The 12092-nt window shown below is 34.9% G+C and overlaps 1 non-coding gene across 1 annotated transcript; it reads right to left on the reverse strand.

Moving 5' to 3' along the window:
* Positions 1-285: 285 nt before the first annotated feature.
* On the reverse strand, positions 286-392 carry LOC131747643 (U6 spliceosomal RNA). The gene has a single exon (XR_009332969.1). It is a non-coding gene; the product is annotated as a U6 spliceosomal RNA (small nuclear RNA).
* Between the last annotated feature and the right edge of the window lie 11700 nt (positions 393-12092).

Here is a 12092-nt window from a genome sequence, read left to right on the forward strand (position 1 = left end):
ACGTGTTTGCTTTCAGCCAAAGAGTATGAATTAGAAAACATCTAGAGGTGGAGAAACGGCACTTGCTGCTTTTCTTGGAGATTAATGTTTATTCAGCAATAAACTACTTCATTGTAAACCATATGTCTGGAGGAATTTAGAGATTTCACTGATTTTCCATGCAACTTTTTTTTTGATTATTATTTTTTTGAGCTCAAATGCCTTATTTTTTTTTAAAACATCTTTATTGGAGTATAATTGCTTTACAATGGTGTGTTAGTTTCTGCTTTATAACAAAGTGAATCAAAAAATATGGAATGGTTCACGAATTTGCGTGTCATCCTTGCGCAGGGGCCATGCTAATCTTCTCTATATCGTTCCAATTTTAGTATATGTGCTGCCGGAGCGAGCACCACGCAACATTTTGATATATGGGTGTTTTAAGTTTCTGAAGGCTTCTATTAGTCAGTAGCATTTTGCAGTTGTTTTGAAATACTTTATGAACAGAGAGTAAAAAAATAAGCAGATAGGTAGAACATAAGAGTAGAACACTCAATAATTATTGACAATTAAAAAATTGAAATATTTTCTAAAATAATTATAATCTAGAATAGTCTATAATTTCATGAAAGTTTTTAAAATTTTAATTTTAGTGTATTAACCTGTCATCAATCCACTTAAATTAGATATTTGTTTTAAACATAATTGTTTTTAAAGGCTTTATGTATCAGAGTAATATTTGAGCCACTGTAATTTATTATATATAATGATTATTAGCACAATTACATTAATATAACAGAAGATATATTCTTTTTACTACAGATTTAACTTTGATATAATAAGTTTTGAAGACAGAGACAGTTGTCAACTATTTTTCCCATTGAAATTAAACATTTTAAATTTCTAGTACTTGATAAAATGAAAGTTGTATTCTCCAGAAAGAATCTGTAGAGCAGAATAATACTCCCTTGAAAGGAAGATTATTTAAGCAGAATTAGTGCAGATTTTGTCTCTACACTGAGGTAGTGTTAGAACCTAACTCATCATATGGATGGAGTACTAGGTGATACTTGATATTTAATAAAATAATATTTAGAAAATGCCTAAAACAATGCTAGATATACAGTAAGGGCTGGATAAACTTTGAATTCTCTTCGATGACAGAAGAATCTTCATTTTACCCAAGCGTAACTCGTATACATAAAATTATATTTCCATAGCTCATCTGATCTTCCTTATGAGACCCTGCATTGGTCTCCTAGGGCTTCTGTCACAAAGTATCACAAACTCGGTGGCTTAAAACAACAATTTTTTTGTCTCACAGTTAGAAAGTCTAGAAATCCAAAATCAAGGTGTCAGCAGGACCATGCTGCTTCTGCGAATCTGGGGAGAATCCTTCCCTGTTTCTTCCCGACTTCTGTTGGTGTTCCTTGGCTTGTAGCTGCATCACTCTAATCTCTGTCCCTGTCATCACATGGCATTCTCACTGTATGCCCTTGCCTTCTTCTCATAAGAACAACAGTCAGTTTGGATTAAGGGTCTACCCTACTCCAATATGACCTTTTCTTAACTAATTACATCTGCAACAACCCTATTTCCAAATAACCATATTCTGAGGTACTGGAGGTTAGGACTTAAGCATATTTTTTTGGAGGACACAGTTCAGCCCGTTAACAGGCCCCATTACCTGAAAAAAAATTTGAAAGTATATATAAAATGTATAGCAAATTTTGTTATAATCCACAAAGTGCAACTTGTTTGCACTTAGAAAAATTGCCCCTTTTTAGGCAAAAGCGCATTCTCTTTGGATAATTATGTAGTCTCTCAAGAACGGTGGGGGAGTATTATTAGAAAAAAATGGGAAGAATGAGTAGTCTGTGCAAATGACTGTGATCTCAATGTGATGATTCTTCTTACAGAGATTTCCTCTTATCTTTTTTTTCGTAACTATTTGGCATTTTGTGCAACTACTTAGCACCTGTCCATGAGGATTTGAAAGCTCTTGGTTTAACACTGAAGGTCAGATTTACACATGGCTTACATCTCTACTTGGGGAACGTTGAAAAGCATTCTAAGATTATTACTGGAGGCTCTGCTTAATAGATAAGAAATGCAGACTGCAACTAGGCTGAAATATTACCTTGTCTGGGAGAGTAATGGTTATTATCAATATTAGCCTCATATGCTGTAGCTCCAATCCCACTGCTTAATTGGGAAGTCTAATTCAATTGGTTGTTACCTCCTTATTAAGCCAATATATAAATATCATCTTTAACTGAAAGGATCACTGAAGAACATTGCAATGTTTAGATTGAAGAGAAGTTTGCTTATGCTTGCTTCCTTGCAGTGATTTCCAGGTACACATTAGTGGTCAGTATCTGTTGATTGAATGAAGTGACAAGATAATGCATAAATATTGCAGTGAAGGCATAAATAGAAATAATTACAAAGATGTCCCAGTAAAACATCCCACGCATACATAAAGTATAAGGCAAAAGTTACTCTGTTTTAGATTATATTAGCTATGTTACTTCTTTACTACTTGATTATTCTGTGTGTGAGGATGTAGGAGGAGGTTGTTGTGGTCTATTCAACTTCAAGGTGCAATTCTTTTGTGTACATGTACCTTGTCTCATATACACTTACTATTTATTCATAGGGTTTCTGCATTACATTCATATGAACATCCATGTGATTCCTGAATTAAGGGAAATACACTGTGAAACCCATTTTATCTTTCTTATTTCTAGGTCTACAAACTTCCAACTCTTCATGTTTCTCTCAAAAAATATTCGTAGTATTCATATTTAGCTATTTTAAAAGAATAGCACAGCCCCTAGAGAGTTTCAATCAATATTTTTTAGTTATAAAATTTCCAAGAGCGAAATCATTCATTTCATAGAAAATGTTTTCAGGATATTATATTAAGTTACATGAACATAAATTTCATGGTTGAATCCTAGTGGTGGAAGGGACCTCAGAGTATCCAGCTAAACTCCCTCATGTTTCAGAGAAAGAAACTAAATCACAGTAATATAAAGTGTATTTCCTTAGGTCACATTGCCAGATAAAAAGCTAATGCATTTAAAATGAAAACGTAGCATGATACTTTTTGGGGGGGCTTATTTGTTATTGTTATTTTTAACAAGTTCCTGCCTCATTTTTGCCTGTGTCTACACAAGCATTTTATAACAAGAACATATACAACAAAATATTAAGTCATAGAAGAGTAGAAACAAAAATTTAATAAAGAGTCAAAATTTAAAAAAAATGCTGGCTATAGATACTTACTTATTAGGTATCATTTGCATCTATTGTTCAAATTTACTATAATCCCAAAGTCTCAGCCCTCACCAGCTTAAGACTAAAAAATAAAGCCACATTTACCTTTAATATCAAACTTATGATAGTATGAGATGCCACCAGCCTCATTTTTAAAAATTACATCCTTTCAGAGTGACCCTCAGCATTTCCAAGAGGTCTCCAAAGTTTGCTTCATGTTTACCTGGGAACAGTTTCCCCAAGTTCTCCATTCTTCTCACCATACCCCCAGACTGCTTCTGGCCTTGTAGCTGCTTTGGTGGGTGTGGATGTGCCACAGGGGCTGTGGGTTCTCCACTCTTCCATCTGAAGAGTGGGACATGTTTTACCTTAATGGCCCACAATACAATGGGGACGAGATTAAAACTTGAAATAAAAATTTCTCAAGTTTTTCGATAAACAGGGAATTACAAAGAGTACTATACTACTATTATGGACGCTCAGGACAATCACGAACTCTCTTGTAGACCAGCTCTCAGCCTCCCTTCCAGTGGTCAGAGCAGCTCCTAGTCACCATTGGAAATGTTTCAGAAATTTTTGTGCCTTAGATTCTAGAATTCAGGTCAAAAAAGAGTCATAAACCCTAAAGGAGAAGGAAACTTTTCTCATCTTAATCTAAGGACTGCTTCCCGAATTCTCATCTCCTGCACAGGGTGTTGTCTTTCTTAATGGCAACAACATGGACCTCGCACGGTTATCTTCATGAGTGCATTTAGTCAGCCGAGTCTGGCTGACTAAAGCTTGTCGCCCTGTGGAGGTGCCTGGGCCGCGTGGGGCAATACCAAGCTTAGTGCAGTTATGTTTTACACTCGCTATACAGATGATTCCCAAAATGCTATCACCTAATCACACCCAGCATACCCTTCTCAGATTCCTGCTAGCCACATCAAAATTGTGTTTACATAATTCATGTGATCAGAGGAAAAACAATATTAGCTCTTTTACAGAAATGAATACAGCCATCTCATTAGGAACATGTGTACTGCACTTAGGTTTAAAGATACAAGAGCAAAAACTTCCTACTAAAACCAACTACAAAGAAAAATTAAGATAATAATGGGTGTCAGAAAAAGCTTTATTAAATGAAATCTATAGCCAAGTGAGGAAAAATAATTTTTGGTTTGAATTAACAGAATATTTTCTTAATATTCCAGGTTACTATTGTCACAACTTGTTTATGCCCTGAAAGCCTTTGGCAAGAATTTCATGGACCGTATTTTGACTTCATTAGGAAGGCTGAATGGGCATCTATTGTGGATTTCTGTCTTGTATTGGAGATTGGGTTAGAAGCACTCTAAAGTAGCTTCTGATATAACAATGTATAATTTGGGGATTTCACAAGTCAGTTCAACCGTAGTAATAGATAAGTGACTTCTCACCTAACTGTGGGTCTGGAAACTAGTATTCACTCAACAAACATAGGTCAAAGCATCTATGGCAAACTGACATTCAACAGTTACTAATACTTTTCACTTTTATGTTAATATTCCTACTCATAAATTTCTCCATTGGTCACTTTCTTCACAGCCACCAGCTCAGAAAGCTATCAAAGTACCATTATTACTTGGTATTTGTAATCAAGCACTATGGTTTTGGTGTTGTGATTATTTTCACTTGTTTAGTTTTGTTTTCTTGATGATGCTTATAGCAGACTAAGAGTGTGGGTTGATTGGCTTTCCAGTATGGACAGTCATAAATAAAACTGAATAGACAAGTGAGAAGGTGCTGGTATTTACAATGACAAGGTCAAGTTTTACTTGTGATCCTTTTCCACTTCTCATACAAATATAGGCACAGACAATTTTAGAATAATTGAGAATTTATATTTTTTAATAAACATATATTCCTGACAAACATTTGTTTTATATTACATCAATCCGTAGGCTTAGTCAACTAGAACAATAGCATTCTCATATTCAATTGTGCATTTAATACCTTTTGGAATTATTTTATATCTACATTTATGGATTTTTTTTTCCCATGAAATGAAGACTACTGTCTATAAGGAAACTTAGCAAGTTTCTAGATAATTCAAATTGTTCAAGCTCCTGAGGAAGTTTTCTACTTGAATTATTGTTTACATTGTGAGAATTAGTTGAATATTTAATCAATTTTGTTTGTAGTTTTTAGACACTATGCATTGTTTTCTTTCATATTATCTTGAGAGGAATTTGGTGCAGTTATTAAACATAGGAGTCTTATATCAAAGTATGAAATATATAACAAAAAGGGGCAAATCATAAGACCTGCAGTGTGCTGAATGATCAAAAATGACCACACAGGCGACCAACAACCAAATGAAGAAATAGAACGTCAGCAGACTCTCTAACGTCCCCCTCAGCCCCTTCTTGCCATCACTATACCTCACTGCTTCCCACTGGCAACCACTATCCTGATTTCTATCAGCAGAGATTAGTTTTGGCTGTTTCAGAACTTCATGTCAGTGGGATATAACAATATGACTTCTTTTTAGTATGGCTGCTTTTGAGGTTCATCTTTGGCAGTTATTCATTTTCATTATTGAATAATAGTCTACTGAGTATGCAAAAATGTATTTATGGATACTACTGTTGATGGACATTGGGTTTTCTCCTAGTTTTTAGTTACTGTGAATAATGCTGTCAGGAACAATTTTTTGCACGTCTTTTGGTTCACGTTAGTGCATAGCTCAGTTGAGCATATCCCTAAGACTAGAACCAGGGAACCATAAGAAATGCATATTTTACTTTGGGAAATAATGCCAAACAGTTTTCCAAAGCATTATAAACAATTAGCTCTCCTCCAGCAATATATGAGGTCTAGATCCACTGTACTGTAGACAACATATGATTTGTTTGTTTAGTTTTAGCTGTGTTGGTAATGGCATTTCATTGTGGCGTTGGTTGATATTTCACTGATTGTGTTAGGGTTTTCCAGAGAAATACAACTGATAGAATATATAGATATATAAGGGGAGATTTATTATGAGTGTCGGCTTACAGGATTATGGAGGGTGAGAAGTCGTACAGTCTGCTGTCTGCAAGCTGGAGAACTAGGAACTTCGGTGCTATAAGTCAGTCTGAGTCTGAAAAGCTGAGGACCAGGAGCTCTGATGTCCCGGGGCAGGAGGAGATGGATGTACCGCCTCAAGAAAGAGAGCGAGTCTGCCTCAGTGGAGTGGATGATGCCTGCCCCCGGTGGTGAGGGCAGATCCTTCCTCAGTCTACTGATTGAAATGCCAAGCTCTTCTGGAAACACTCTCACAGACACGCCAGAAATAATGTTTTAATAGCTCTCGGGGCATTCTTTAGCCTAGTCAAGTTGATACATACAGTTAACCATCACACTGATTCCTAGTGAAGTAGAGAATCTTTCCATATGTTTGTTTGCAGTTTGACCAAGGCAGTTCCAGTTCAGACGAGTTACTTTGGTAAAATAATCAATAGCTTCCCCTTTCACTTCCAAGAAAGTGTCCCTGATTTGACATTTGGATGTCCTTGTTTGTGACTAACCAGTTGATGTTTTTTGCTCAGTTTTATAGGTTGTCTCTGTTTTTCTTATAATTTGTGGGAATTATTTATGTATTCTGGAAATGAATCCCATTATTGGTTATGTTGATTGCATGTACCTTTCTCTACTTTGTGGTTTGCTCTTTCACCCAGTGGTTTCCTTTGACAAACAGTTCTTAATTCTAACTCAATTTGAATTGTTAGGAATAGTGGCTTTGTGACCTGTTTTTGCCTACCTGTGGGCACAAAGATATTCTCCTATTTTCTTCTCCTTTTACATTGAGGTCCTGTATTCTTTGGTTCATGACTGAGGAAGAAGTCAAGATTAACTTTTTTCCACATGGACTACCAATTTATGTCTATTTATTAAAACACTATCTTTTCCCCACTAGTCTGCAATACCATCATTGTTATATATCAAGTATCCATATCTATGTTTGGGACTCTCTATACTGTCCCTGTAGTGTATTTGTAATTCTTTCACCAATAACTCACTGATTTAAATAATTCATCTTTAAAACACATTTGATCAGTTGTGTAAGTCCTCCAACTTTGTTATTTAAGGTTTTCTTAACCGTATATATTACATATACTAGATACTGTATATTAATTTCATATCCCTTGACCTATCAAGCCATGCATACGTGTTCACAAGAAGATAATAGACACACAACAATTTCTATAAAGACTATTACAGCAAAAATTTTAATGCCAAAAAAGAACCAACTTAATAGTCCAGTACAAGAGATCGGTTAAAAAAAGATGGTTAATCTAAATGATAGTTGTGTCATTATTAAAATAATGTTTTATATGGATATTTAATTGAATTAGCAAAAGGTAAAAGTTATATCTAATACGAACTCTAAATTAGTATACGAAATGGTATAATCAATATAATCTCAATTTTATAATATACTTATTCTTCTAACATATATATATGCATCATATATACACTGTATGTATAAAATATATATTCGAATAAATGTTAATAGAGGTTTATATGGTTGTGCTTTAGGGCTTTGGGGAATGCTAATTTCCTTCTTTAAACTTACATTTATTTTCATATTCTCAGGAAAAAAACACTTCATTAGAAAATAATTTTCTAAATGTAGGGTTGTCCTTTACATCTAATAGTGTAATTACTTGTTTAATAACCGCCTCCTCCCCTAGATTATTCTGTATATGCAGGAACCATATCTGTCTTGTTCTCTGCTATTCCCCCACTATTCCCAACACCTGGAACAATGTACAACAAAGTAGATACTTATCAAATATTTGTTCAAAAACTTTGCTTTATAAACAAGTATAGCTATTCTATGGAATGTTGGTCATCTTAGGGCTTACTGTATATGCCCACCCTATGGGAGAAGCCTTATTTGATACTCAAAAAATGTATCAGAGTGGCATGTTAGCATTAGTATGTTTAAAGCCAAGTTTTGGGGGAATGAGACTGAGTGGATGCATTTTGATGGGGATGCAAGAAATGTAGTTATCTTGCAGGTCAGGAAAGCAGGCAGTCTGAGTGGGAGCTGCCAGGAGAGGATCCTTGGCAGTCAGAGGTGAGAGTGCCAATACTGAGAGCCTGCAGGATGGGCACAAAGGTGGAAGGGCCTAAGACTGCCTGTTGCAGCATTTTGCACATTTCAGGAAATTTGTCTCAGTACTCAAGAAATTCACAGTTTGTGGTACAGAAACTGTGAATTTTGGGGTAGAACAGAGTCCTATGTAACTCTTATAATGGCAGGATTAATGACTATGAAGGGCACAAGCTAATTCTCAGGACTAAATTCCCTCATGACACACAGGTCTACGTTGTCTTGGTTTGAATCATTATAGAAAAAATATTATGTTTAAATAAATGAAATTTGACAGGATGCTTTATAACAGAAGCCCAGTAACTATCAGACTAGTTAATAAGTTTCATGATCATCACTCTAGGAAAGTTGAGAGTCCATGAATGAGAAATTGTCATTTTTACAGAGAGACATATGAATTTTGAAACATTAAATCACAATTTTCCAGTCTCTACTTATTAATCAATTGCTTAATTAATAAATAACTTGTTAAATGGTTTGGCCTTTACTAGTTAGAATCACTTATGCAAATGGGAAATAGTAATGTCAAATTAGAGCTGATGTATAAGTAGTTATGAATAATTTGATGGATTATAACACTTCTTTTATAATATTTTGAAGCACCCTGATTGCATTGAGCAGACTATAATTGTCAGAGTATTTGCATATTACTTTAGTTAACATGAGGGCTATTTTAAAAATTGAGTGTTTTGTTCTCATTGTCCTGTTGAAACTGATGGGTAACATCTGGTGTGTTTGTCTTGCTTCCTGTCATTCCACTGATTTTTTTTTTTTTTTTTACTTGATCATATATGACAAAGAAAAGTTTTGTTTTTTAGTCTGTTTCGTATATGAGAAGAAAATATACTTAATGAAGTTTGTTCACTTGGAATCTGCTTTTTTAGGAAGCAGCAAATAAGGTGGATATAAGCTGTTTGCTAGAAGTTATAACCTTACTCAGCCAGTATTCAAGGCGGTAAATGTCAAGGTGCCACTCAAAGCAATGAACTTAATAACTGCATATCAAGGATGACATTAGCTTAGATGAAATGCAGGCTACTATGAAACTATGTCTTTGCTTTTTTTTTTTTAGTTAAAAATAGAAGACCTGCTAAAAGCCATAGCTGGTTATATGAGAGCCATTGACCCTAGAAGATTCCTCCGTATTAACCCCATTATGTTGTCATGGCATTTATAACTGCATGATGAAATGAAGTTGATAGATTCAATAGATTCATTACATTTTCAGTGAAGGACAGGATGGGATATAAATTCATTGTTAGAACTCAGTATTTTTCTCAATAGCTAAAATGTTGCCGCAATTATTTCAGCTCTCAGGAAAAGAAATGTAGTGCTAACATTTCCTTTAATTTCTAAATTATTCTATAAGACAAATGTAATTTCAGCTTGCATAAAAAAGGATGGATGTTTATGGGGACGTCAGATCACCCCTATTTTAATATTGTGTATGTTCTTTGTATCTTCTTATTTATAATTACTTTAAGATAACTGTATCTTTCTCAAGATTTAATACATTACACCTATTTTTAAAAAAAATAAATTTATCTATTTATTTATTTTTGGCTGCATTGGGTCTTCGTTGTGGTGCATGGGCTTCTCATCGCGGTGGCTTCTCTTGTTGCGGAACACGGGCTCTAGGCGCACGGGCTTCAGGAGTTGTAGCATGCGGGCTCAATAGTTGTGGTGGACGGGCTTAGTTGCTCTGCGGCATGTGGCATCTTCCCGGACCAGGGCTCAAGCCTGTGTCCCCTGCATCGGCAGCAGATCCTTAACCACTGCGCCACCAGGGAAGCCCACACCTATCTTTAAAATCATTCAATTTTTGTTGCCAGGTAATTTCCTTAAAATTGGGTAATACAGAAAATATGGGCTCAAGATTCTGACTAGAAAAATAAAATTATTCTAATTATGGTTACTGGATGTATAATGAGATGTTATATTGCTTCCTTGGTATTTATGGAGACTTCAAATGTGCTGTGTTCAACATACTGTATATTAAGTAGCACATGTCTTAAATTATATTCATAAGATTTCAATATATTTGTTTCTTTTTTGTCTGCTTGATATATCATTTTCTGGGAGAAGTGTGTAAAATCTCCAGCTACAATTGTTGACTTAATGATCTCTCTTCAGGGAGTTCCCTGGAGGTCCAGTGGTTAGGACTTAGTGCTTTCACTGCTGGGGGCCCAGGTTCAATCCCTGGTTGGGGAACAAAGATCCTGCAAGGCACGTGGCACGGCCAAAAAAACCCGCAAAAAACAAAAAAAACTCCTTTACATTAGTTATTGCTTGATATACTTTGAGCCTACATGGTTAGCTACCTATGTGTCTATGGTAGGCATTATAGGGAACCTGTTGTATTGTTCTCTTTATTAGTATACATATATATCTAATACCCTTTTTTTTCCAGTATGATATTTTTGCTTTAAAATTTGTTTTGTCAGATACTAATATTTCTACCCTTGTTTTCTTTTGGATCATATGAGTTTATCATTTTTTTTTTTTTTTTTTTTGCCCTTTGATTCTCAATTGTCCTGTTATTAATAGCAGTCTCTTCTTTGTCTTTAGCAAGAAAGCACCTTAGGATTCCTTCATGTCCCTGTGTTTACTAGTCCCCACACCCACCCTTGCCACATTGTATTGATATTGACTTAATTTTTGTTCTGGGTTAATTTGGATACATTTTCCTTCATTTTTTCCTCACTTTATTTTTTAAAAGACAGTAATGAAAAAATATACCTCATCCATCTCTCTTTCATTCTGGGAAATTTATTTCCATTCTTTCGTGTACAGTTTTCAGCTTCATTTTAATTTTCCTCTCTTTTGAAACTTTCATAATCTAGATGTTGGTGTATTTATTTCTAGTCTTTATTTCTCTTAGATTTTCTATTATATCTCCTCTTTGTCCTTGATGCTGCTATCTGCAAAGTTCCTAAACTTAGCTTTTAGCTTACTAATTTATTCACCAGCTATGTCTATCCTGTTTTGTATCTGAAACATTTTGTTCTTCATTTCAACCATTATATTTTTCATTCTTAATATTTTTACTGAGTTTAGGTTTCGTAGAGCTTTGCTTTTGTTTTACTTTGCTATTATCTCTTCCATCTTCCAAAACATATTTATGGTGCTTAGTTTAGATTCTTGGTGCATCTGTTCTCATAATTATCTTTCTGATGCATATATTGTCTCAAGGCTCAGCCCTTGGAGCTCTTCTCTTCTATCTACATTCTTTGGTGATCACATACTATTTCATGGCTTTAAATATCATTTTTTTATTGTAATGACTTCCAAATGTGTGTATCTAGTAGGAACCTCTCCACTGAGTTCCAGACTCAGATATCCATCTGCTTCCTTGACATTTCCATTTTGGTATATAATAGCCATCTTCAACTCAACTCCAATGTCCTAGACTAATATCCATACTTTTTCCATATATACCAGTTCTTTCTGTAATCTTTTCAATTTCAATTAAGATATTCCTTTCTCTCAGTTGTTTAGACCAAAAATCTTTCTACCTATGTATTCTTGATTCCTTTCTTACTTACTCATCCCACATCCAGTTGGTAGAAATCTGTTCACTTTACATTTACAGTATATCCATGATGTGACCAGGTTGTACAACCTCCACTGCCTTATTTGTGGTCCAGGCGACCATCTTTTGCCTGGATTATTGCAGTAGCCTATTTGCCAGTCTTCTTACGTGGACTTC

The sequence above is a fragment of the Kogia breviceps genome, chromosome 20, assembly GCF_026419965.1.
Source record: "Kogia breviceps isolate mKogBre1 chromosome 20, mKogBre1 haplotype 1, whole genome shotgun sequence".
Classification (NCBI taxonomy): domain Eukaryota; kingdom Metazoa; phylum Chordata; class Mammalia; order Artiodactyla; family Physeteridae; genus Kogia; species Kogia breviceps.